The following is a 6,488-nucleotide window of genomic DNA, read 5'->3' as shown; positions in this document are numbered from 1 at the left end:
GTTAATACACTTAACAATAGATTAAGCAAAAATAAACAACACATGACATGTTACCTTTTTATTAATCAAATGATTATAATTCAAATTAATTTTAACAAAATAATTTAAAATTATAATTTCAATTTTATCACGTACATGACACGGGTTATTACATTTGTTAAATTTTAATATCTAAATAAAAATAATATCTAAAGTTTAAAAAATAATATATCTAAAATCTAAAAGATAATATCTGATTTTATTTCTATTTAATTCTAAATTAAAAATAATTATGACTTATTCAATTTAGCATTTATAACAATAAATAAAATTATTATTATATAAATTATTTAATTTAAAATAGCATAATTTATAATTATAATCAATATATATATTTTCTACCAATAAATTAAAAACTTAAATAATTTTTTAACTATATATATATATATATATATATATATATATATATATATATATATATATATATATATATATATGTTGCAACTGAATACAATTTTTTAACTATATTTTGTATATATCTCTGCTTTTAAATCAACATAAAAGGGCACACATATTCGTGCCCAAACAAAAAGAAGACCTCAAATATTATCGTAATTTGTATATATGATTGTGACAACCCTAAAGCTTTCTCTATTTTGGGGAAACTCATGAAACGCCTTATAGTGAGTAGACCTTAGCTTCTACCAGCGCTTAATGATGAATGTCTTCATTATCGGTCGGCATTAAGAGGCATGAATAATAAGTCACTCTCATCTATATTGCTACCATGTCCGGCGCTCTCATAAGCATTTCACACCAGTAATTAATATATACGGTCACCGATAAAATGTTATTATTGTCAGAAGTAGCCATCCATTAATTAAATAGCTCATGCTTAGTTATGAATGTAAATCACTAAATTGGATCAACTGTTGTTGTCATTAGCTAGTGAGGACAACGGTTCCCCCTCCCCCTCCCCCCCCCCAAAAAAAAACCACCCCGCCCCATTTTTCTTGAAGAAATTGTTAATTTTGTCCAGAGTATTCCTCTGATAATAATCTTTCTAGATGATGACGATCATTTCGGTGATAATAAGGTTTATATATTTAACCAAAACAAGAATTAAAAGAAAATATAATTTTAACTTTTTTTAAGTATAATTAAGAAGCTATTTTATGTTTTAAAATTAATGAACTTTGAACATTATCTCTTTATAAAATCAATACATGTCAAAGTTATCATTTGAAAATTTTTATTATATATATATATATATATATATATATATATATATATATATATATATATATATATATATATATATAATTTAAATTTCGAATGTATTTGTCATATATTCATAAAAAAAAAATTAAAATTCTTACTAACAATAACGTTAACATGTACTGTATGTTAAAATACTTATTAGCTAAACTCAATTTTAAAAGATAAATTAAATAATTATCATAAAAATTTTATTCGAAACCATCAAAATTATCGTTAAATTTTGCGTCAGTTATTACCAACAAATTTATTGTTAGTTTTTGCGACGATTAGCATGACAGTTTCGTCGAGCTATTAGCATTACCATCGAATTAAAGAAATTGTCTAAAAATTTGATGATAACGGTGTGAATTCAAATTGAAATGACGTTTCTTTTTATATTGGATTTTGTATCAGATAAATCTGACGATACTCAAATTTTCAAAATGCATTGTTTTAGTTAATGAAATCAATGTTAGCGTTGAATTTTTCGACGAAAAATCCAACGTTAAACTTGACCTAAATTCGAATTCGCTCTCCCTTCTCTCATTTATGCATCTTCACCTTGTAAAACTCGATTAATTAATGAGTAATTAACTCATGAATTAAAAGTTATTTTAGAAAATTAGAAATATGATTTTTATGGTTTAATATGATAGAGAAAATTAAAACAAGAATTTTGACACTAATTTTAAATAATTTGACCTAAGATTGGGTCGAATGGACCGAACCGAGCGAACCGGGTCCGTATTGGGCCCAAGACCCAACCTATTCAGCCAATACACATTAAATGAACCATGTTTCCTCTCTCCTTCAGCAAAACACGTTGAAGCATTTGGAGAAAAGGGGGAAGAACACTCCATGAGCCTAACCCTTAGTGTAACTTCAATCCTTGATAACTTTTGATCCGAAACTCCGATTGCCGCACTGTTTGCGATCACGTGACCGCAGCGTCAAGCTCTACAAAGCCCACAACTTGATTTGAAAGGTAAGCCATGGTTTCATCTCAGTTTCCTCAGTCCTTGAATTCGAAAATTTAGTGGGTAAAAGTGTTAAGATTTTTTAGTTTTGATGTTATAAGATTCAATTAGCTTGAAGAAAAAGCTTTTTCTTGCCTCTTTGATCCTTGGACTTGGTAAGAATCTCAACCCTAAGTCAAATACTTGAATTGTGGTGATTAGATATTGAGTATGTATGGATGGATGCATATTATATGTGTTAGGCAAGGTATATATGTAGATGGATTGGAGTTGATGGAGATTTTGAGAGCTTGAGGTGATATACAAGCTGAAAATCTGATCTTGGAGGTGTTGAGGCATTGAAAGTTGGGGAAAAGTGCAATTGGAAGTGTTCCGGGTTGAGCAGAGAATCGGCCAAGGTATGGTTTCAGCTTCCTGTATCTAAAATATAATGTAATGTGAAAACTTAGGCTAGTGACCCTAGGATAGGATTTGAATTGTTAATGTTGATGGTTGGTTAAAATGGATTGTATTATTATGTATGTGGTTGGTGATTTTTGGAAGTTGAGATGGAAACTTGTATGTATGATATGGGTGACTTGGTTAGTGAGATTAAATTGTTGTTGGTACCAGGTTGATGGTGAAATTGATGAGAAATTAATGATGTGTTTGTATGTTGTTGAATTTGGAATGTTGAATGTGTGTTAAGATTGAATTATTTAGTTGTGATTGATGAAGGATGAGAATTGGTAGGTTGTGGATTGTATTAGGAAGTTGGGATAGGGTTGATGTTGAATTGGTAAGTTTGGGTTGGTTTAAAAAGGATTTGGAAGTGTATGTTTTGAAAATTAGAGGTTTGTGAATTTTGTGTAAATTGTGCATTTTGGCCCAATTTTGAAAGAGTATAATTTGATCTCCGAACCTCCGATTTCTGTCATATTTGTTTAGAAATGAAAATGGCCAAGATGATCGTGTCGTTCGAAGAACGGAGGAAAAATGTTTTAAGACGAGGAAGTTGTGCTCGATTGAAGTTTGGTGTGCAAAGCTAAGCATTCAGGACTTAGCAGACACCCTATGAGTTGGGTCGGGAGATCTTTGAGACTCTTCACCGTTATGAGCGCCGCAACACTAGTCGCTTCCAGTGGATTGTGGCGAAGTTCAAGGGTCGAGACCCTGGGCCCCTTCTTCCGGACACACCAGAGCCTGAGCCCAAGACTAAAGAGCTCGGACCGGAGGAGCCAGTAGCTAACGTTGGCCAGAAAGTCAAGCCCCCTGAGCAGAGAGCAGCAAAGCCCATAGTTGAGGAGTCTAAAGTCCAGACAGAAGCAAAGCTAGCCGTTCAGGAGCCCGCACCTGAGCCCACCACACGGCTGTCCAGCGCCATTATTGTGTATCATCGACATCACCACCCACCACCGCCAGATGGTGGAGCTTCGCAGAGTTGATCACCCCGGTCCAATTTTTAGCATGGAGGACCGTGCATGATTTAAGTGTGGGGGAGGATCTATGATATTTTGGTTGTAAACATTCTCTCCTGAACACTTGTCATTTAGTTTACTTTTAGTCTTTATATGTTTTTTTGTGGATATCGCTAGTACTTTGACTTATGCACATTTTACTTTGGTATACGTATATCAGTTGTTTTTAGTTATGTCTAGTGTTGCATTTTCATTTTGGTATATATACATGATGAGCGGATATTTTATACGCTTTTTGGGGGTATTTTCATATAGTTTTTAGTAGGATCTAGCTACTTTTTAGTATATTTTATTAGTTTTTATGCAAAAATCACATTTCTAGACTTTACTATGAGTTTGTGTGTTTTTTTGTGATTTCATATATTTTCTGGCTGAAATTGAGGGACCTGAGCAAAAATCTGATTCAGAGGCTGAAAAAGGACTGCAGATGCTATTGGATTCTGACCTCCCTGCACTCGAAATGGATTTTATAGAGCTATAGAAGCCCAATTGGTGCGCTTTTAAGTGCGTTGGAAAGTAGACATCTTGGGCTTTCCAGCAATATATAATAGTCTATACTTTACCTGAGTTGTGATGATGCAAACTGCGTTTAACGCCAACTTTCTACCCTATTCTGGCGTTAAACGCCAGAAACAGGATACAAGCTGGAGTTAAACGCCCAAACTTGCACAAAAGCTAGAGTTAAACGCTAGGAATAGCCTCTACACATGAAAGCTTCATTGCTCAGTCCAAACACACACCAAGTGGGCCCCAGAAGTGGATTTCTGCACTATCTATCTTAGCTTACTCATTTTCTGTAAACCTAGGTTACTAGTTGAGTATAAAAACTACTTTTAGAGATTCATTCAGTACCTCATGATATTTTACATCTAAATTTGTATCTTCTACGGCATGAGTCTCTAAACCCCATGGTTGGGGGTGAGGAGCTCTGCTGTGTCTCGATAGATTAATGCAATTATTTCTGTTTCTATTCAATCACGCTTGTTTCTATTCTAAGATATTCATTCGCACTTCAACATGATGAATGTGATGATCCGTGACACTCATCACCATTCTCAACTTATGAACGCGTGCTTGACAACCACTTCCGTTCTACCATAGATTGAGTGTGTATCTCTTGAGTTCCAGGTTCACGAGTTTGGTTGCCTCTCCTGACAACAGAGTGTTCAAATATGTGAAACCAGAGTCTTCGTGGTATGAGCTAGAATCAATTGGCAGCACTCTTGAGATCCAGAAAGTCTAAACCTTGTCTGTGGTATTCCGAGTAGGATCTGGGAAGGGGTGACTGTGACAAGCTTCAAACTCATGAATGCTATGCGCAGTGACAGTGTGCAAAAGGATCAATGGATCCTATTCCAACATTAGTGAGAACCAACAGATGATTAGCCATGTACATGGACCTTTTTCACTGAGAGGACAGCTGGTAGCCATTGACAACGGTGATTCATCAACATACAGCTTGCCATGGAAGGAGACCTGCGTGCGTGAAGAAGAAGATAGCAGAAAAGCAGAGATTCAGAAGATAGAGCATCTCCAAAACTCCAACCCATTCTCCATTATTGCATAACAAGTATTTATTTCATGTTCTTTTATTTTTCACAATTAAAACTATGAACCATTATTGATATACTGACTAAGAATAATAAGATAATCATAGCTTGCTTCAAGCCGGCAATCTCCGTGGGATCGACCCTTACTCACGTAAGGTATTACTTGCACGACCCAGTGCACTTGCTGGTTAGTTGTACGAGTTGTGAAAAGTGTGATTTACAATTTCATGCACCAAGTTTTTGGTGCCGTTGCCGAGGATTGTTCGAGTTTGAACAAAATGACGGTTTATTTTGTTACTTAGATTAGGAAAAATTTGTCTTTTTGATTTAGAGTCTTTTACTTTCTTTTCAAAATATTTTTTTTCAAAAATATTATTTTTCTTTATTAATTGTTAGTTTTTCATTGAGTCTAGTTGCATGTTTTAATTTGGTGTCCTTTGTGTTTTTGTCATCTAAAATAATATAATAATTAAAACATTTTTCAAAAATAGTTTTTCTCTGTTTAATCCTTGCATTTGTTGAATGTGTCTATGTTCTCTTGAATAGTTGCTCCTTTGAATCTTCCTTTCTAAAATCTTTTTTAAAATAATTTTTCTTTGTTTAAATCTTGCTTCAATTTTTAAGTTTAGTATTTTCTTGTTATTTTCCATGTGATTTTCAAAAATTTTATTTTGGTTTTCTAAAAATTTTAAGTTTGGTGTTCCTTTTTATGTTCCTAGTGTTCTTGTGAATCTTCAAGGTGTTCTTGGGTCTTGTATGTGTTTTGATCTTAAAAATTTTAAGTTTGGTGTCCCTTAGTGTTTCCCTCCAAAAATTTTTGAAAAATAAGGGAGCTAGATCTAAAAGTTTTAAGTCTTGTGTCTTTTGTGTGTTTTTCTATTTCCTTATTAAGTTCAAACATACATCTTTTCCTTTATTTACTCGTTAATTTTTGAATCCCTTGGGTTGACTTGGTCAAAATTTTTCAAATCATATCTTTTTCAAAAACTTCCTAACCACTTTCTCTCTCCTCGCTTTTTCGAAAATCCTAAAAAAATTTCAAATCTTTTTTTATTTTATTATTTCGAAAATATATATAAATAAATAAATAAATAAATAAATATAAAATAAAATTTTTATCCACATCATCTCCCTTACTCCATCATGGACCTAAGTGGAAATGAACAGTTCAGAAGGACTCTGGGGTCATACGCTAATCCCACTACTGCTTCATATGGTGGTAGTATCTGTATACCCCCCATTAAAGCTAGTAATTTTGAGCTAAA

At 33.3% G+C, this 6,488-nt stretch overlaps 1 long non-coding RNA gene across 1 annotated transcript; it reads left to right on the top strand.

The window, feature by feature from the left end:
- Nucleotides 1-2,063: 2,063 nt before the first annotated feature.
- Nucleotides 2,064-3,983, top strand: LOC140182727 (uncharacterized). The gene is made up of 3 exons (XR_011878805.1): nt 2,064-2,371; nt 2,459-2,614; nt 3,144-3,983. It is a non-coding gene; the product is annotated as an uncharacterized lncRNA (long non-coding RNA).
- The last annotated feature ends 2,505 nt before the right edge of the window (nt 3,984-6,488 follow it).

The sequence above is a fragment of the Arachis hypogaea genome, chromosome 3 (assembly GCF_003086295.3).
Source record: "Arachis hypogaea cultivar Tifrunner chromosome 3, arahy.Tifrunner.gnm2.J5K5, whole genome shotgun sequence".
In the NCBI taxonomy this organism is placed as follows: domain Eukaryota; kingdom Viridiplantae; phylum Streptophyta; class Magnoliopsida; order Fabales; family Fabaceae; genus Arachis; species Arachis hypogaea.
The sequence above is the reverse complement of the archived record's forward strand: the minus strand, read 5'-3'. Positions and strand labels throughout refer to the sequence as shown.